Source organism: Thunnus thynnus, chromosome 20 (genome assembly GCF_963924715.1).
Source record: "Thunnus thynnus chromosome 20, fThuThy2.1, whole genome shotgun sequence".
Classification (NCBI taxonomy): Eukaryota; Metazoa; Chordata; class Actinopteri; order Scombriformes; family Scombridae; genus Thunnus; species Thunnus thynnus.
In genome coordinates this window covers 4598040-4620282 of record NC_089536.1, presented here as the reverse complement: position 1 = coordinate 4620282, position 22243 = coordinate 4598040, and the positions used below count along the sequence as shown (strand labels likewise).

The following is a 22243-nucleotide window of genomic DNA, read 5'->3' as shown; positions in this document are numbered from 1 at the left end:
TCATTGTTCAAACATCAGAATGTTCTGACTGATCAGAGCATTTATATTGTTTATTATTCCGAAAATAAGCATGTAGAAGTGTATTGTGCATGTTATTATTATAGGCTGGGTTGTCAGTTGATTGTAATGTGTACTGCTCATTCCTGTATATTACTATAAAATCATGCCTTTCATGCAAAGAGGCTTTACAACAGGATTAAAAACAATGTTTGGCCAAAAACAAAAATGAAAATAAACAACATAAAAACAACACCAATAAATCTGATAGGAAAAAATAAGTACTACTAACAAAAATAACTAGTACTATATTTATTTTATTACCTTTATTAATATAACACTCACAAATTGAAATCTAAATAAGCAAACAAACAGAAAAAAAATCACAAAATTACATAAAAGATGAGTGAACAGTAGGATATTATTACTACTATTATGACCAGTACTACAACTACTACTACAAGTATTAATAATAACAATAACACTTTAACAAAAAGAACATTTGTTAATGTGTTATTATTATTTAGCATTTTTTATATGTGTATTACATGTGAAATGGTGTTTCAAAAATAATTCACACATACAGTATGTGGATGTGGTTTTCGGACATTTCACATGTGAAAACATTCATTTGTTTGTAATAAAAATGAGAAGAAGAAGAAGAAGAACATATTCAGTACAAGAATTAGTAAAGATAACAAACTTAAATACTCAAACAAGGTTTTAGGGCTAATCTCAGCTAAATATAACAGGACAGAGGAAGGAGTAATCGTAGCATAAGTAGTATTAGGACAGTAATAAGTGGCTTTAGGTGAAGGCAAGGGCAAAACAGTGAGTCTTGAGTGGGCACTTAAAAGCCTCAGTGGATGTAGCTGCTGTCCTGAGATCCAGAGGGAGATTATTCCAGAGTTCAAGTCAATGCTTCCCTGTTTGTCTGAGTTGTTGGTACAGAAAGATGCTGAAGATCTGGGACATATTTCAGCAGCAGATCAACAAACTCCAGAGGCAAAGACAAATCCATGAGATGATTTATGAACAATAAGAAGATCTTAAATCGGATTCTAAAACTTACTGTGAGCTAGTACAGAGAAAAGAGCGATGTGAATTCTTGTCTCTGCTCCAGTTACTTATAATATGGAACTCAAAACCCACAATATTAAATCATAAAAAGAAACAAACAAGAAACAAACAAATATTAAATTAAAAAGAAACAAACTTGTCCTCGTCTTGACCCACTTGCATGACACATCAGAAGTAGAAAGACTAAATAAACCAAAAATAAATGCTGCTGATAAACATGCTAAATAGATTTAATTCTTAAAAATATCTGACGACTAGACTTCTGGCTATGCCATGGCCAAGGGAGATGCTTGAATACTGAGCTCCACCAGGCCTGAAACTAAACTAGCCTAAAACAGAGATATAGTCGACAAATGAACATTAGATTGCATGGCAAACTTTCTACTACAATGAGTTTGAATCAAACACTAGCAGCAACCACGCTATCTACGGCTAACAGTGAATCAAGTGGTGAATCGGAGATGCTAGCAGAGTTGAGGAAACTCTGACAGGAGAACAGTGACTCTTTCCGGGACACTAAACTATTGCTGAACAGGCTGGTAACATCCATGGGTGAAATAAAGCAGAAATTGGATGAAAGAATAACTGCAGCAGAGAACAGAGTGAGCACCACAGAAGACAGAAGCATATGTGAAGAAAGGGCTGTGGGCTATTTACTGAAGAGAGAGGCTATTGTAATGGCTAAATGTGACAACATGGAAAACAGACTTCAGCGCAACAATATTAGGCTGTATGAGATACGAGAGCACGCAGAGACGTACGACATGCAAGAAGAAAAAGGAGGCGAGTACAAGAGGTGATAAAAAAAAAACTGAAGGAGAAGAACATCAAAGCCCACTCACCATACCCTGCCCAACTTGAAATTTTCCTGGATACAGGAGTGAGAATGTTCCCCCTGCTGTTGGAGGCTCAGCCAACACTGAAAGAGCTTGGACTCGACACTGAAATGGAGGATGGGGACATACTGAACCCTAATCACCCAGGAGAGTCGGAGAACGAACCGGCAGCTGAATCCTGTGGATGTTAGAGCCATCACTCATGGAGACAATGGAGCAGAATAATTGAAGGGACATAAGTCAAGTTATAACTCTCAAACGCAAGGATTGAGAAGTGTCAACAGCGGGGACAACTGCATTATATGATAATGATTTATCGATGAGAAATGAATATGCAGATAGTGAAGATTGGCTAGGACTATATTATAAGTGATTTAGTTGATATTTTTGGGTCTTACTGGAGAAGGGGATACATATGAATGCCGCATACTCTGGTGAGAGTATTGCAGACAAGGTGACAGGATTTCCAACCTCAGGCGACCTGCTGGACCATTGCAGTTGCACTTTGTGTGTTTCTCCCAGAGAGTCACAGCTCTCTGCCTAATTTAGATCAGGTGTGGAATGCTTTTGGAATTTTTATTTGTAAAAAAGTTTGAAAAGGTTGATTTTACTTTCTTGTCTAGTAATGTTCCATCATTTATATATTCTTAATGCTCAGCATTTTTTGGCAAACATGTTCATAAAGATGAAAAATACTTGGATTTTAATTTATACATGGCATGACTATAAGATACAGTATAAACCGAAAGATAAGAAATATTGCAGGATGGATAGTTCATTTAATGGTAATGAAATATGCATACATTGGATTTTATTAGTTACAATATAAAGGGAATCAATCATCCCATAAAGAGGAAGAAAATTATTAATCAGTTCAAAAGACTGAATGGCTCAGTAGCATTATTTCAGGAGACCCATTTGAATCACAAGGAACACAAAAAGCTGAGAAGGAAATGGATGGGGCAGGTTTTTGGTGCGTCATGAGAAAATGGCAAGAAAAGGTTAGAAGTTTAGATCGTTATGTCTTGCTCCAGAAAACGTATATGAAAAAGGGACACCATATCATGATTGTCGGTACAACTGGGAATATTTATACTGCATGCACCAAATGAATATGATCCGGGCTTCTTTAAAGAAACTGCAGCACTCAGAGCAGAAAATAGTGGGAGGGGATTTCAATTGTGAATCAAAAAAATAGATAAACACCCAATTGAACAAGGACCTCAAATGCAAAAAGCTAAAGCACTATGCAGTATGATAGAGCAGCTTGTGCTCGCAGACATATGGCATTTAAACATACTAGGAGGAGGGACTTTACGTTTTCCTCAAAAGTACATGATAGCTACTCCCAAATTGACCTTTTCTGTGTTTCAAAACAGGATGCCCATAAAGTTACCAATTGTCACATTGAACCCATAACCATTTCAGATCATGGACCACTGTTAATGTCAATAAACTTGGAAACAGAAAAGCATTATAAACACTAGAGGTTGAATGTTTCACAATTAAATGATCCCGATGCGGTACAAAACATAAGAGAGGAATTAAATAATTATTTGGAACATAATGATAATGGAGAAGTTTCATTATCTACTTTATGGGAAGCAGCAAAAGTAGTACTTAGGGTGAAAATAAGAGCACTTTCCTTTAGATTGAAAAAAAGAATGTGACAAGAAACAATTAGATTTAGAAAACTGCATACAGAAATTGGAACAAGAACACAAGAGGACAAATAATGAAACCACTCTGAAATCCTTTGGCTGATACAGACGGGATTTAAATGACCTACTGAAATACAAAGCCCAAGGCATGCTATGGTTTTCTAATAAGAGGTACTATGAATTAGGAATCAGAGCTAGCTGGCTACTGGCATTTCAGTTGCATTAATCACAAGCAAGCTGGGTAGTTCTGAAAATTGTGAGCCCCTCCTCTAAGAAAACAGTGTCTCACCCTAAAGACATAGCAGAAGCCTTTGCTGTTTAGTACAAGGCTTTCTAAGAATTGCCAGTAATAGGAGATAAAACAGAAAAATAGAACTTTACTTGGAAGAATTAATCTATCTAAATTAAATGAAAAAGATTTGAAAACAATGACAGAGCCAATCACAGAGGAGGAAAATATAGAAGTTATAAAGAATTTGAAAAATAATAACTCACCGGGGATTGACAGGTACCCAGGGGAATTAAAGAGGAGGTCACACTTCTACCGCAAAGAATATTTAATTATGCTCTCAATGAGAAAGACCCTCCTAAGACATGGTCAGAAGCAATAATCTCCATGATTCCCAAGGAAGGGAAAAACCTAGAAATGAGTCATACAGACCTGTAGCTTTGCACTGCAGTAATGTAAAGATACTGAGTATAATATCAACTAAAATAATCAAGATGGGTATTAATAAAATAATTAAACCAGATCAGACAGGTTTCATACCTTGAAAACAAGGAACAAATAACATTAGATGAACCTTGAATATAACATCGTTGGCACAAGAAATTAAACGATCTTCAATGCTTCTCAGCTTAGATGCTGTGAAAGCATTTGATAGAATAGTTTGTCTTTATTTGCAACATACACTTGAGAAAAAAGGGATTTCATTTTATTAATTGTTACTGTATTCTGGACCACTGTCAAGAGTTTGAGTCATGTCTGAACAATTTAAATTGAAAAGGGGGGGCGGACAAGGGTGCCACCTATCCCCATTATTATTTGAGATTAGCATAGAGTTGCTAGCAGAATTGATAAGGAAGAGAATATATGGAATATCAGATGGAGGAGGATCACCTAAAATATCACTGTACGCAGATGATGTCATTCTGTATATTGGTGACCCTCTAACCTCTATCCCAACACTTTTGAAATGTTTGAAGGATTTTGGGATAGTGTCAGTTTATAAAGATAATGAATCCATGAGTCTATGATGTTGGTTGGTAAATGGCCATCTCAGTTGGATAAGCAGGTTTCATTTAATTGGTCAGTACAAGGATTTAGGTACCTAGGTATCATGATCACCCCAGAAAAATCATAATTGTACAAAGCAAATTATGTTAGATTCATTTTCAAATAAAATCAGATTTGGCATGATGGGAGATTCTCCCACTCTCATTATTTGGTAGAATTGAAAAGGTTAGGATGAATATACTTCCTAGGCTATTATATGTTTTTCAGTCATTACCCATCTGGATACCAGTATTGGTCTTTAAAATGCTAGATAAGCTGATTTCCACATTTATATGGCAGAGGAGGAAATTTAGGATTAAACTGAACCTGTTAGCTTACCCAAAAAAATCAAGGAGGCCAATTTGAAATTATATTACTGGGCAACACAAATTCATGGAATGGGTGAGTGGTTAATGTAAGATGAGGTGATGAATCAGCTGGGATTAGGAAAAAATGCATGTCCTCTAGCGCCTCTTGAGATGCTGCAATTTTTGGAGCAAAAAAGCTGGAGAAAAAGTAAAAAAATGGATGGATGAACTGCACCCAGAAAGTCTAGTCACTGGTGAGAAAAAAAGGTGGAAGCACCTTTTAGAATATCAAAAGTCATGAAGATTACAAAGAATGTGGATTTTCTGCCAGGTAAATTAGACGCTGGGTTTAGGGAGTAGGCGGAGATAGGACTTATTACAATAGACCAAATGTTTGATGGGGAAATTTTAAAATCATTTAAACAATTACAAGATAAATTTGGGTTATGGTCATAAGATTTACATAGATATCTACAATTGAGAAATTATTGTCAAATAGGGAATGGGACACCCTTAAGCAACCACTCATTCCCATAGAATCTTTTTATAAAGGATTATGGAAGAAAAGAGTGGTACAAAAATCATTACGTAAATATACAGTGTAGGGTCCAAAAGTCTAAGACCACTTTCCCATTGACTTGAATGGGAATACTCTGGATATAAAAGAAAAGTAGGAGCTGGAGATGAATGTTATTATCGAAGATGAAACACAGGAAGTAGTATGTGAAGGGAGACATAAAGTAACTTTATAGCTCACTGTGGAAAGAACTGAACTGGAAATTAAAAATGAAGTATTGAACTCCTTTCATTGTATCAAAATATGACAGAAGTAAAACGAATTTGTGCTGGAGGGATTGTAAACAGACGGGAGATCACACACACATTTTTTGGGATTATCCAAAGCTGAAATCATACTGGGAAGGGATTCATGCAGAAATATGTGCCATTTTTAACATTGATTTACAATTATACTCATTGTATTATATTATAGGAGCAATCCCTGATGGAGCTATGGAAAAGAAAAAGGCTTACTTGCTGTATGTTCTTTTACTGGTGGCAAAAATGATAACTTTATCTTGGCTAAAACCACTGCCACCCACTCTACATCAATGGCATGACAGGTTAATGAAAGTGTACTCAATGAAAAATAACTCCATGTAAAGACACGTTGTTAAACCAATGGGCTCCTGTGATTGCTTATTTTAGATTACCAATATAATAAACTGCTGTACTGACTTAATTGTGAATTTGGCCAAAACTAACTAACTATCTGTTTCATTTAGGTATTTTTATTTTATTTATTTATTTCATTTTTTGGAGATTCCTCTCTTTGTGGAAGCACATGATCCCATGATTTATAATTGTTATGTTTGTTTGCCAAACTGTGAATAGTTCTCCTTTTCTGTTTTCTTTTAATTTCCTGACAGAGCAACTGTGTATATTTCAAATGTGCATAACTATAAATAAACATTTTTTTCAAAAAAAACCCCCCAAAAAACATCCGACAACTGATGTGTCTGACGTTTGAGCATGTTCCTGCTCTGAATAGCAGTACTATGAAAGGGGAGTTCCATGAATCAGGACAGAGGTACGAGGCTGGATTTCCAAAATTAGATTGTGACAAATCCTCGACTTAAGTTGTTGGAGCCATAAGAGTGTGTTTGTACACTTCCATTCTTTTTTTTTTTCAAAACGAGTCCAGCAGCATATCAAACCACACAGATTAGGGGAGATGAATAGATCTTCTTCAGAGCCAGCATCCAATATAGAAATGTGTTTGTGTATTTGTGTGTGCTGAAACATGGCAAAAATAGTATGATTCAGTGCAAGTCCCAGAGAGCAGCAGGTGAGACAACTGTCAGTCACATCTGTCAATCAATGCTGTCAATCAACGCCCACACAGCAGACATCAAAGCTACTGTAAGTCTTCAAATCTTATTAACAAAGCAAAATGAGGGCCCAGTGTGTGTGTATTATGTACACATACGTATTATGTGTATTATGTCAACTGATTACTGATAATATGTCTTTACATGTGTCCACAATTTACTTAGTTTGATTTCGTTGGACGGTGTATCCTGCTTGCTCCATTGCTAATGAGTCCATATATTCTTTGAGCCAATTTTCCAACCTATAATAGTCCTTATTCTGTATTTTCCAGTTCATTAAAATTGTCCGTTTTACTGCCAGAAATGCAGATGTTACAAGGCACTGTGTTACTTTTGTTGGACATACTAAAGTCGTCTCGCAAGTAAATGTGTGTAATAAGGAACATGCACATTCAACACTGATGACAAGTAATCAATTACTTCCTTACTTCCTAATCATTCTTAGTAATATAATTTAGAAACAAAAGTCACTTTTCTGTTTTTTTTCTGTTTAACTCTGCCTGCTACACACAGATGATAATAAAATTTAAAAAATAAAACAATAACTCTGTTTTAGACTATCAAGACTCCATGTACCACTTCACACAGTGTTGCAAGAACAAGTACCTACAGCTGAATGTAGCAAAGACAAAAGGACTGTTCATTAACATTTCCAGCGTACACAGCACAGCCCACAACTCCACCCACAACCCCACCTGCATCAGTAATGAAACTGCAGAGATGGTGGAGTACTTCAGATATCTCAGACTCACCCTGAACAACAAACTGAGCTTTGAACAACACACCACTGACATCCACAAACGCTGCCAACAAAGATTCTCTGCCATCCACAAACTCAAAGCAGTTTCTGTTGCCCCCCACCTTCTGCTGCTCTACAAAAGTATAATTCAACCCGTTCTCTTCTACTGTCCCCCTTGTTTTTTCAACTTGTTAACTGCCTCCAACAGGAACAAATTCAAGCGCATCACACACAATGCCTCCAAAAATTATTGGCCTCCCCACCCCCAACCTCTCAGACCTCAACAGCAAAGCCATTACACACAGAGCACGCAACACAGTACATGACCCCAGGCCCCCCCCCCTTCACACTGCTTCCATCTGGTCGCAGATACAGATCCCTGGCCTGGAAACAGGCACGTTATGGCAGGAGTTTTGCCCCCTCTGCCATAGCATTACTAAACAAAATACTCCAGTAACTGTAGCTGGAGTATATGTGCTCGGTTTGTATTTATAAATGTGGATGTATCCTGTATGGATGTCTTTCATGCAGTTATGTTGTGGATGCATACTGTATTTATGTATCTATGTATTCATGTGAGGCTCTGTACAGACTGTCGACATTAAAAATCTATTTATCAGCACTGGCTAGCTAATCAGCTAATGTTACCCCTGAGTTTAGAGCTGCAACAATTAGTCAATTAATCAATCAGTGGATCAACAGAAAATTGATCATCAACTATTTTGATATTTTTGTCATGCATGACAGTAAACTGAATATCTTTGGGTTTTGGATTGGTGGTTGGATACAACAAGACATGTAATGAAAATAATCGTTAGATCTAGTTATAGATAGTTACTGATAGGCAGCTGCATGATGCTCAACATAGCAGACAAAGCAGATGATTACTGGCAACATAAAAGTTGAAGACTAAATTGCTTTTTTAAGCTTTTATCCAAGGTGACTGTAAAACTGTGAAAAATGTTTTGTAACAAATTCAGTGACAGTGGTTTGAGAAAATAATGAAATATTTATGCCAGGTGCAGGACAAAAGATTCAATGAAAGAGTGTCTGCACGCTGGATTTTAGCTCCCAAAAAAATAGGTAGGGTCAAAACATTGCCTTTTTCAGACAAGGACATGTTATTGTGTGTGGAAACTCTACAGAAAAAGATGAGACACCAGATAATAAGAGGAAAACAGATGGTATTATAAAAATGAATGAGTACACTAACAAGCAAACTGAAACACAAAAGTACTCACGAGTCAAAATAGTGACTAACAGTGTTTAACAACTTTAGTTCCTAAAAGGAAAAAAAAACAGTAAGAGTTCACAAGTGTAAAAGTACAAAGATTAAAATATTTAACTGTTAGCCCAACAGTAAATTAACAATTACTTATACATTTGTTGTATTAGCAACACATTAGCTTCACAGATCTCTCACTTGTTCACTCATTCACAACCCCCAAATATTTTCAGCAAAAGGAACAAACAAATATAACAAGAAATGTATTTTTTGCAGAAAATGCCTGTGAATGCTGACAGACGAAATAACTTGCAAGGCATTGCTGCAAATACAACTCATTTGTTCAGCATCCCCATCTGTACAACTTCGCAGAATTTGATTACCATGGTATATTACATTTAAGGGATGGCATTTAATAAGTAGTATGGTGGTGTTTTAGTCATGACCACAGTGTGGGGCGATTGGTGCCATGACTCATTATGTCATGCAGATTTTCATGAAGAACTTGTGTACCAAGTTTCATTTTATTAAAGACAACATAATTGCAGAAATATCATGTTACAATGTTACTTTACTGTGGGGAATGTGGCTTTATGTACAACATTCCCAAACTAGGTTGCAATCCAATTTAGCATTGAAGATGTTCTGGCCCATTAAGGGCATCATCCACACCTCCAAAAGTTTGGCAACCAATACAGACAAAGGTCTTTCCAGGATCATCTAAATATGGTATTTACCAAGTTTGGTGAAGATTAGATGAAATATGTGCCAACAGAAACAAAAAATCCTAAATGGCGGAAAATATTTTATTTAAAAAATATTCAGGCGCAAATGGGTGTGGCCTATATCAGTTGAATCAGCATTGTCCAAGGAACACACTGAGCAAATATTGTTTTCATATGCCTTTAAGTTCATGAGTTATGTAAAACATGTAATAACTGACCACATGGTGGCGCTAACATATTAAAATATCGCCATGTTTTAATATGTTAAGCATTTCCCCATGGGACACCTGTCCATGTAGTATGAATACTTTAGCACTTTTGAGTTTTGAGATACCACCTTGCAAACAATCCTCCCATAGACTTTTTGGCATGGACTCTGTGTTTTTGTACTTTTTGTGTTTTGGGGTTTTTGGTTTTGTTTGTTGGAGATGAGAGGTTGTTGTATTGCTTGGGTATTTTGAGTTCTATTCATGTTTATTCTGTGGTGTCTCTATGCAGGTTGGTTTTTATTATGAAGAGTTTTGTGTTTTCTGGGTTTTGTGCTGAAAAACATGTGAAAACATATATTATTATTATTAATAATGCTCTTAATATTATTATTATTATTATTTTATATAGCACATCCATTCTTCAGTGTTGCATCCATCCAGGGATGCGACATTGAAGGACTGGGATATTGCTGTAGATTGCTGATGTGTTTCATATAGGCCACTATAGTATTAAGTCTACCAGTATTTAAGCATAAAAGAAGACAACTTATCAGTTACAAAGTGGTACACACTATTACGGGACATTATCCAAATACAATTAAGTCATTTGGAGACGTTGGCATAAAAAACAAAGTAAACTGAAACTCACCGTGTAATTTGGAGCATCAGAATCACAAGTCCAGCTCCGCCCTCAGAAATGTTGACCTTTCACTGAAACAAGACATTATTGTAGCAACAGTACAGATGTAGCTAGTTACCAAGACTGATTTCAAAACTTAATTCAAGTCAGATGCCTTTCGCATTTCATCTGAATAAAATTCTCTTCAGGAAAACAATTTGAGCAAAAACTCCAAATCATCAAGATTGGTCAATAAGTCAGAAGGAATCTCAAAGAATAGATCACAGGCTGAACGAAAAAATACATACCAGTAAAATAGCGTTTTTGTGTTTGAGGTTGTGATCGGATGACACGGTACCAAATCATTATCATGACAAAAGTAAGGACATATAGCACAATTCAAATTGTTTGGAAATGTAATGTATTTTGACAATGCTACCAAGCAAAGCAAAAAGGAACTCACCTAGTGATTTGCTGGATGAGGATGGATGAAAAATCATCCTCCACTGTCCAGGAGGACATGTGCCAACTCTGTTGTAGAGAGCTGCTGCTACTGCTGTTGCAAACTGCTACAATAGTGTGATTGCTTGCAGTAATCACACTAATTATCAGCCTTGACCTACAGTGTTACACACACACACACACGCTGACACTCACACAGTTTGGACATGGGGATGAGAGGACTGTTTTTAGTACAATCCCAAAAGTTAAGAGAGATTACAGCACTAATGTAAAGCTGCTTGTTCTCTTTTACTCAGCATCATCACTGTCTGTCTCTTACCCCTCCTCTCCCTCCCCTCCCTCATTGGTGACCCACTAATGTTCTGTTCATTTTCTTATATGAATAAGTATTACATTACATTATTATTATTATTAGTAGTAGTAGTAGTAGTAGTAGTAGTAGTAGTATTACATTACATTGTAGTAGTAAATATCTTCATTTGCATGTAATACAATTTAAATAATTCAATTCAATTCAATTCAATTCAATTCAATGCAATTCAAACCTAAAGGATTTTGGATGGAAAAGACTATTGACGAGATAGGAAACAAGAAAAATGAAACATTTCTGCAACCCTTTCTGGCTTTTTACAATTATTTGCAAGTTGAAGTTTTATCTGTGAGGAAGTTTTGCCAGAGTGTCAAGGAAGGTGATAAGAGACAAACTGAGAGACTAACAAATGAAATCAAGCATAATCAAACTTACCTTCACATAGCTACACTGACATCCTCTTTCATTTCTGCTCTCTCTCAAACTAACATCTCTCCCCTTAAATAGGTCCTTCAATCTATCTAGGCAGAACCATATTTCTATCAGGGGTGTCCTTTCCCTTATACCAACAACTGGTGTATGACAATGTCACTTGTATCAGTTAACATTGTTTACACACACATCAACGACAACATTGTTGTCCATGACATCACTGGTGATGTCAGCAAGATCTTAAAACCAGGAAGTGGTTCAGTGCCTGCTCTTTTGTCCCTTTTATCTCCAGGAAAGCATGGTGGGTATATGGCAAGTTACAACCCAAGCTAGTCTATAACTCCGTACTTAAATCAATAAACAATAAATAATGACCTTAAATACTTTCCAGTCTCGATTAAACCACAAATACAGATGTAAATGTAACAAAACAATGCTAAACATAAACAAAACCCAGGGTAGTTTGTGACAGCAATGTGACTGTCTAAGTAAACAAATGACAAGTGTGGCAGGAAGTGTAATGGGCACAAAACGTTGGTCTCACTCACTTTTTCACAGCCTCTAAAAACTATTCAAATAAAACAATCCTAGAACTAATTTCCTCCTCTGATCTTAAAATTTGAAATATTTGATACTGAAATAGTCAAAACTCATTTTTCTAACCAGGAAAAATTAAGCTAAATAGTTTGGTTTTGGATATAAATAGCTTGACTGAACCAGTAAATATAGAACTTTGGTACTATTTAACATACTGTATGTTTGTATGCTAAGTCCTACATTCATCCTGTCATTTATCTCTCTTCTTTGGCTCAACTGGAACGTGAGCACTGAGGTTGCTTGAGCTTCAAAGAAATCTCGGTATGATGTATGCTGAAATAGTGTTGGTATTGAATATTAATTTCCCCCAGCGTTACCACTCCAGTGACTGGACTCATCTAAAGCGGATACTGGCCTGTAACTTGAAAGTTTTTCATAGGGAGGGATTTCAGTTCTTCAGTTGCTGTAGGCAATAATTTTCAATTTCACATCTATTTTGAAGACCAAATAAATTAAATTGCTCAGAACTTCAAAATTTTATTTTAGTGTCATTTGAAGAAACCCCAAGGGAACTTCCTCAGATGTCTTGTTTTGTCCGATCAACAGTCCCAAACCCCAAGAAATTCAACTCACAGTGATGTAACATAGAGAAAAGCAGCAAATCCGCATATTTGAGAAGCTGAAACCTACACATTTTTGGCATTTTTCCTTAAAAGTTCATATTCATGTGTTTGGTGCACATCTAGGATTAAATAGGCCTAAATCACCTGACTCACCAGAAAGCAGCTATTGTATTGATATGTCAGATAAATAATTACATTTTGTATTTAAAAAGTCACTTAAGCATTTCATTGTGAAGTCCTCGTTAACTGAAATAATTAGGAATTAGGACTGAAACACGAAATAGATAATACCCTGTGAATAAGGACATTGTCATCCTGGAAGTGTGTCATTTGCTACTATTTACTTACATTGTAAAAAAAAAAATGTTGAAAAAAGCTTAATATCTTTTTAGTATGAAAGTTATAAAAATAAAGCAAAGCATCAATGTCCTTAAAGAATATATGAAATGAATCAGCCGTCAGATAGAAGACATATATATATATATATATATATATATATATATATATATATATATATATATAGTATACTGTGTATTTTTAACTCCCTTCTGGGAAAGACAGAAACAGTGGAGATGTTCCTTTGATGCTATAGAAGCCAGTACTGCCAGCCGAGGTTGCATTAACAGATGATGACATGCAGACAGATGAGGTAGAGGAACATGAAAAACAGTAGGCAGGAGATTAAATAGCATTATGGTGCCATTTACAGCTATTATTATTTATACCTGAAATACCTACAGATGAAGTCACTCAACCTCTGAAGCCATATGAGTACAGTGGAAACTGCTTATAGTGATCACATATGTCAAATCACTATAAGCAGATGATTAATATAACTGAATTTTTTCTCTTAGGTAGATTACCATCTAATTAATACTTGTATATTTATTACATGAATATAGAGCTTCAAAATATGGTACGGCTGTTTCAAACGCTCGTTGTTTCGCTGCTGCATCTCGTTGGCTTGTTCTTGGCATCTTGTCAGAAGCTTCAAGGAGACGTTTTCCATTGAGAGAGAATGATTTTCTTTTTCCCGTCATGATTTCAATGCAGCACACGCCGCCAAGTACATATCACACGTGTGCCATGGGAGTTAAGTAAAAAAAATAGAACTGCCATTGTCATTTTTTCTTTTTCCTTATGTTGTCATGTAAAAAAAGACCCAAAATGAAAACTGTAAGCGGACAATTTGATTACTATAAGCAAATTGTTTAAACTGTCTGTCCCGAGCTTTTTGATCCATATAAGCGTTTGATCACTGTAACCAGGACCATTAAAAGCGGTTTCCACTGTATTATGTTATGTGCCAGATAAGATGTATGACATCATTGCATGACTGGCATGTATGTACTTGAGCGCTCGTTGGCCTTAAGTTGCCCTTAAAAGGAATTCTCCACTAATTTTGTTATTTTAAAGTAAAAAAAAATGACGTGCAATAACACAAATAATGACAAAAACTCTCATAACATGTCAAGATATTCATTCCTGGCGTTCACTGAATGACATGAAACAATATAATAAAGACGCGAGATGACATAACAAGTCGGCCTTATTTCTTCATGGGAGAAGAAGAAAAATACTGGAATTAAAACCTAATGACTGGGAAAATTTCAGGTCTGAAGATCAAAAAAAAAAAAAGGTGAATGCACTTGAGTTAACCTTCCTGCTGAGATGTGGAGCCTTGAAAGAAGTCTAATAGCAGCTATCAACGCATACTAAACATCGTGCTAATCATTTGCAAGCTCCTCAATATCTTTGATGCTCTCTCAGACAATTACAGCATGTTGTCAAACATTTGCACAGAGGGGATGACAGACGTCCAGGGGGTGTTGTCTAGACCGCTCAGCCACTGATTCGTGACAGGTGCCCGTGGTGCTGCACGCCCTCCTCTGGGTTCGTGACTCAGCTTGGCATTACTATCTTTGTTGTTACACGTCTTGCCCCACCCGGAAACCCATTTCACCAGTCGTTGCCAAGCTTGACTTTCCCCTAATGGTCCCCAGAGGGAGGCCAGTGGATTTTCATATGTATGTCTATATGTGCACGTGTGCCTGAGAGTGTGAGCGGGTCTTGCGCCAGTCGAAGCAAGACAGACGATGAAGGGGGAAAAGGCAGAGAGGAGACAGAGAGGAGAGGGTGGGTAGTTTTATTTAGAGTAGTGCTCGCGGTCATTGGGGTGGCAAAACCCTCGCCCTGGCTCACTCTCCTGCTCACTCACAAGGAATGCAATGCGTCTTTTTGTTGAATGAGCTCGAGCACGGCGGGAGCATTCGTTGAATATTAATTCATGCATGCGCGTGGGCGTGTAGACATGCGACATCAGAGACAGGAAAGACAGAGGGAAAGATTCAAAAGTGTTGTGATATGCAGGCTTGCGTGTGTCAAGCACATACGTGCCTACCTGTCTTTTCTCTTTGCGTGATTCTATAATAAGTACGCAGTGTAAAGTGGATTGTTATTTTCTCTTTTAAACCTCCTTTCAAAAACAGACTGCGGTCCTCTGCAAACCCTTGAGGTGTCTTTGTGCAGAACCTAACGGAAGTGAGCCAGAATACACACCCAGCGTGAAAACTGGCATCAATTCCCTTCGGTATAGACGGCCTGCAATTTCTCAAGAACTGCTCCAGTTTCCAGTTTTGGATAAATTTAACAAGTTTTTCTTTGAGTGAAAATGAGGTGGAAGCAAACTTTTCCATGCACCACATATTTTTCAGAGTTCAGGTACAACTGCTCACCTGAATACTTGTGATTATTCCAGGGTGGAAGTGCGGTGAAGCGTGGAAAGTTACAGTAATATATGGTGCATGCTGTCTGCTCCGTTTCAGTCTTACATCAGGTTTCATGAGTTGCCAAGTGAATAGATTTATGTGTGGAGGAGACGCTGGGATTAATTCCCCCTTTTACAGTGACTTCACTTGTCATGAACATGGCTGACCTGCATAAACAAGAAAACACATCATGTTACAGCTCCGATTTTTTAGTTTGTTTTGTTATGTTGCAATACAAGAAACACGGGAGTTTTCTCTCATTTAGTAGAAATAATTTATTTTCTTCCCTGCTGATGCTGCTTTTAATTAGCCCCCAGCTCGAAATGCACAGAGGAGGGAGATGCTTCTAAGCTGCAGCCATTGATCCAGTGTGATGAAGTGCTAAGCAAGTGTGACTGAATTTGGGTCAGCATATTTGCTTGCACAGGACCTACAATTACAGTTCAGTGTGAGAGGTATTTATGCTGTATTCTGTGGTTTCAGCCACAGAGAGGATCCTCTATAGAATGATCTTTTTTTTTTAACTAAGCAAGTGTGAGTGTTGCTTGCACGGCTGGTAGTGTTTGGAAATAAAATGAAAAGAGGATCATTTAGCTCCAGGCTTGGAGGGGTGCCTGTGTTCCATCCACATGTACCTAGAGCTCCTGTTTCCACAGGGAGGATTTAGCACCTGGCATAGACCGGTCGCTGTTTTTAACACCCATTCAGAAACAACAATGGCCGGTCACTAAGCAAAGATGAAAACCAATATGTAGCGTGTAGTTGCGTACATCCCTTCAAACAATGAAATCCACTGTTAGTCTTGTAAGATGCTCCAGAGACAAACCTGTCTGCTATTAACTACTGGCAAATCACCCGTTTGGCAGTAGCTACTACATGAAATCAGCAGTTATTTTAGGGACCTTGAGCTCGTGACCCATGCAAATGGCATTTTACGATGCTGTCAGTGGCTCATTCCCTGCAACCTTAGAAGACTGCAGGAGAATGTTAATAAAGGAGTGCCGCTGCAGTCTAAGTAATGTGTACTGTAACAAAAAAAAAAAAAAGAGAAGAATGAGAAGAAGAGATCTCACATTAGTCGTGCATGTTATGTATGAATGTGCCAGACGGTACATGTGCTACTCAAAGTGCGCCCTGTAAATTTTGATAAAGTAAGTGAGAGAGAGAGATTTTTCCAAGTAACATCAGGAACTTTTTGTCCCAACATAACCACACGAATGCTGGCCCGAACATGTTTTTCACAGTGTTCATTTTCTGTAGAATTCAGTCACTGTTTCATTAACCCTGTTCATTCTTTTAAGGGATTGTTCAACATTTTGGGAAATACTCTAATTTGCTTTTCTTACAGAGAGTCAGTGGTGATAGAAGCACTGAGATCTTTCACTTAAAAGCGGCTGAGGAGCCAAATATTTCTCTCAGGAGTCGGTAGAGAGCAAAAACAGAGCTGACAGAGAGTGAATATTGGACTAACATTCACCAGGTGGACAGAAACACGACTCCAAATGAATGATGGATGTGGAAATAAGCATCTGTTTGCTAACAAGTTCAACATATTCAAAAAAAAAAACAGTTTCTGCAGGTTTAAGGAAAAGTAGCAATTCCACAACGAAAAAAAACTCCATTACAATTAAAAATCCTGCATTTAACATCGTATTTAAGTAAAAGTACACTAGTATTGGTAGTAAAATGAACTTAAAGTAGCAAAAGTAAAATGACTCGTAATGCAAAATAGACATTTAGAGTGTTATATTTTTCATATATTAGAATATCAGTGCTGATTCATTGACAGATATGTATAAGCATCATTTTAATGTTGTCAAGGTAGAGCTACTGTTGGGTTGTCTAATCTATAACAATGCATATTTTACAAATTGATAATTTTACGTATAAAGTATTGATCTGAAAAGTAATTATAGCTGAAATTATAGTGAAATAAATGTTGTGGAGTAAAAAGTACAATATTTGACTCTGAAATGCAGAGGAGTAGATGTATAATGACATGGAAGTAAAGTACAACTTAAAATGATAAGAACGGTACGAAATGTACCTTGATTATTTCCCTAGAAGTGAAAAAATACACTTACTTCAAAGCTGTCTGTTACACATTGTGTCTTGTTTGATTAAGGCGTACATAGACAGAAATGTGAAGATGACATTTTAAAGAGGACAGATCATGCATATTTGCAGGTCTACGTTTTTGTTCTTGGGCTCTACTGGAATGTTTTTGCTTGATTTACAGTTAAAAACTCCTTATTTGTCTCAGTCTGGCCTGACTTCTGACATTCTGGAAGGTGCAAACAGAAGTGGAGAGAGTTCTTCTGTTACTGGACTTCTTATTACTGTTCTTTACTCTTAATGGAAACTTCTCAAAAACATCTGTATGTCCCAACAACAAATCCAACAACCTGTGGAGCAACGTTAGCAACAAAAGCTACGAAACGGACGGCCGTTTGTGGACAATCTGATGTCAGTTCGACGGGGAGGTAACTTTGCAAACGGAGCGTTAAGAGCAGGTTGAAGCCCTGACTTTTGTCTCAAAGGCAGCATTTTTAAATACGTTCACCTCAAGTTTTGGGACAATGTAACAGTATATAAATGACATAAAATCACAAAAAGCATAATATGTCCTCTTTAACGTTGCAGTTAAACGGCATGTGTCTTAACCAGCAGGCTACTGGGGCACGCCGCCGCTTAAGGTTTTAGGAGGATTCACTTCCTGAAACTATTTTTGGCTAACAACAGTTTATCCGTTTGCAAATTACTTACAGTTTTTCTGGCAATAACGTGTGTTGCCAGATAGGTCAGTGAACAAAGGTTTTGATGCACGATCATGCACGATGGTACCAAACCTGACAAGCTCACTGTGTTTGTTCACTGTTGGAATGAAACAGGGTTTGTTTACTGCAGCACAAATGGAAACAAATACCAAATCCAATGACAACAACAGTACCGCTCCAGTACTATATCTAACAAATAATTAAGTGGTGCCTGGGCACATATCCACCTTCATTTGCTTCAGCTGTAAAACTCCTTTCACTTCTTCTCACGCAAAATGAAAACAATGCCAAAAAAAACAAAGGACATCAACGACACAAAGAGGATTTTCACCAGGTCTCTTAATTTGCTTATTACGTAAAGAAATATCCTCAAAGACATTCACTCTTTGTTGTAAAACTGGAGGATATACTGTCTATTTTTTATAAAGAGGTTTAAAAGCAATAAATCACTCTGTGGTCCAGTGCCAGGAAGAATTTATTTCAAGGTCACACTGTTTAATTGGAATTTATACCCTTCAGCTGTGGCTCTAAACGAGGACCAGTACTGATGTCTCAGTGTGTGTGTGCATCTGTTTGTCTGTTTTTTTTTACACATTTGGTTTGTAAACCGTCTTTAAAAATTTAGCACATCACTTTGCTTTTTAATGTGCTTTCTAAATAAAGTTACTACCCTCCTTTGACTGTAATCCATGCAAATGATCTGAGACTGTGAACCCCGCAGGAAATGTGTCCAATCATGCAGTGTCATGTAAATTTTGACTTGAATAAACGGAGAGATTTAAGGAATGCTCTGTGAAAATGTGCATCTTTAGTGAGGAGATTTTTGCCAAAGCAGACGCTGCACTCAAAGTCAGTTAAATGCAAATCTGATAGAAATAGAAATACATATGTTTAGGGTTCAAAGTTCATTTCAAATGTCGTCATACAATGCAGGAATGCACAAAAATATTAAAATATTTTAAATTAGAATGGAATAAAACAATAAAATAGAACAAAGTGGCATTAAAGAATAAATTACAAAGGAAAAACTATATTTTATAATTAAGGAATATATAGTTGCTTATATATAGTACATACAAATAGTATATATATACTGTATATACCCACATAGTTTGACAATGTGTGCAAAATAAATGTAATATGCAAGTGATGTGCAAAAAAAAAGCAGAGATAGACAGTAAATAGATATAATACTTGTCAGATATGGATTCACACTAAAACTGGATTCCTAAAAACTCCATTAGAAGTCAAAAAATTAACAAAACTATAGATGATGTGTATTTTATACGGTCAGTACGTTGCAGAACTTTGTCTTCTTATCTTAACTTTTGACTTTGGCGTAATTCTCAACACAGATCTTTCTCTTAAAGCTCTCTAGGATATTGCATTTGGGGTTTGGGGAATATTGCGAGCTAGGTAATCTTGATTGGGGATGACAGTCGCCTTACACCGTCAACATGCTATTTCTACCCAGCTCATTGCACATTATTGCCCTCAGGCAACCCAATCCCATTTTATCTCCCACCCTCCCCAAAAATCTTCTCATTATTAAGTCATGTGTTTAGAATCATCAGCTTCCATCTCAGGCCATGTGATACATGTGATACATGTTTCTCTGCTTTGGTCTTTCATCCATTTTTACGGTTTTTGACTCAAAAACAGAGTTCGTCTCCAGGATGGATGATGAAAATGTCACCCTCATGCTACAAGGTTGATGTGGAAATGAACATAATGTTGTGATGAATTGTCTCTCGAGGCAATTTTAATAATAATGATGGCAACACTTATTTATTATTACAACTGTGTTTTATATTGTCACTCGTTATCTGTTCAAACAGCAGCTTCCACTCATGGATACCAACAGCAGGAGTTACACTCGTTAACAGACATATTAATAAACAAACTGCAGCGAATCAGATTGAATCGCCATTTCATTTTCACTTCGTTATTCACTCTGACATCATGTATATTCGTAGAGAGACCGTTCGATCATATCGTCTCTCACCGTTTTCGGACGACACAGAAGCAGCAGTGGTGGATGGTGGATGTTATAAGCAGTAAACTAAATGTTTTTCTCTTTAATTGAAGGAAATATGCCAATGCAAGTTATTATTGCTGCGAGTCAACTGCATCAATCTTATCGACCCTCGACACCATTTTTGCAGCTATTTTTTTTTTTCTCTGGCACAAGAAGATGACATCTCTGCTCTTAATCTTAACTGGAGGAGACAGCTGTGAATGAGCACAACCTCAGACCTATTTCATATCACTGAAAAATTAGAGACGCGGGCAGCAGTTCAGAGGTTTGGAGCGAGTCGAGTGTCGACAGAGTAGGTTTTTGCTTTTTTGGCTAAATGTTTGGTGAAAGTAACCTGAGAGCAAAGTACAAACTGTCTCCTAAAGCAAACAAGCACTCCATGCCATGTTTCATTATTTCTGGATGTTGACAGCTCTCGAAAAACCTCTTGCAAAAGAAAATCACAAACGGCAGCTTTTAACAGTGTCAGCGAGCGCTCTGCAAACTTCTCTTTCTCCTTTCACCGAGCTCTCGAAACAGGTTGACTGTCACCGGAGAAGCTGTCTAACGACCCGTGGAGACAACCTGCCTCCGTATGAGGGTCAGACCTGTCCAAACCTGCTCAGCGGAAAATGTTTCCATACAAGACGAGCGATTTAGTGTATGACACATACGTGCTTTCACTGCTGATCATCAAAATCCTCCACCGCTGACAGAAATCCCTGACCTGAAGACGGAATGATTTTCCAAAACTGTTTTTTTGCAGCTGATGCCTACCACATAATCATTTCCACCTGTTAATATTATTATGCAGCAGGCACCAGAACTAATTTAATTTGAAACATGCTTATGATTAAATTAGCTGACCCGCAAGCTTTAGTCTCGGACATTTACTCACAGGATGTAAGATTCAGCGGCCTCAAAACTCACCTGTGCCCCTGCAGACAGCTGCCGACGTAACAAATATCATCTTTAAAAATATTCTGACACATCTCCCTTCAACTTTAAATTGCCTCATTTACGGTATTTCAGTTCCACAGTGGCCTATTTAACGAATTGCATTTCCTTCAGTTTAATTTGAAATGACAAATGTGAAATTTGTTTCAGATTATTGCATTTCTGTCTGTGTGGATGTGGCCACAAAATGTGTGTGCCATGATACAGCAGGCCGGCATGGAAAAAATGTATTTTTCACATAATTTGTCAGAGTCTTCATGCCATCCTGCCATTACGTGGGTTGCATCAGAAATTTTTTTTTTTTTTTTAATAGAAAATAAACACCCTTGTCAAATTGGTTCACTTTATATGCTTGAACACTGTCTTTTCATTTAAATAAGGAGATAGATTTGACAAATGCTTGTAGTAAAACTGACAATAATCACCTTTTCCAACACCTTTTGTGGACAGCTTGACAGATGAGTAATATGGGTAGCGGCGAGTTTTGTGGAAATTATTGGAGAAACACGGGTTTGATTGCAGGTCATTCGATGGCGAAAGCGGGCGTCTAAATGTAAAGAATAATAATAATGCTTGGGCAGAGGGTGGTAGACTGTCCTGACAGCAAACGTGTGAAAAATCACAGCTTGTAAGAATACCTCTAATGATATCGCTCCCTATTAGTCTCAAATGCAGAAAAGGTCACATTGCCGCTATGAATCGAGCAGGAATTCACATCTTGTATTTTATCCACACAGCACTTGAAACATGAAGGAAATATGTGAAAAATCAAAAAATGACTCACCTCAGCTTTTAA

At 37.1% G+C, this 22243-nt stretch overlaps 1 protein-coding gene across 2 annotated transcripts in view; it reads left to right on the top strand.

Annotated features, from left to right (window-relative positions):
• The window catches only part of LOC137171792 (corticotropin-releasing factor receptor 1-like), a 71311-nt gene that overhangs the window by 18036 nt on the left and 31032 nt on the right, over positions 1–22243 (top strand). The gene's annotated exons all lie outside the window — the stretch shown is intronic.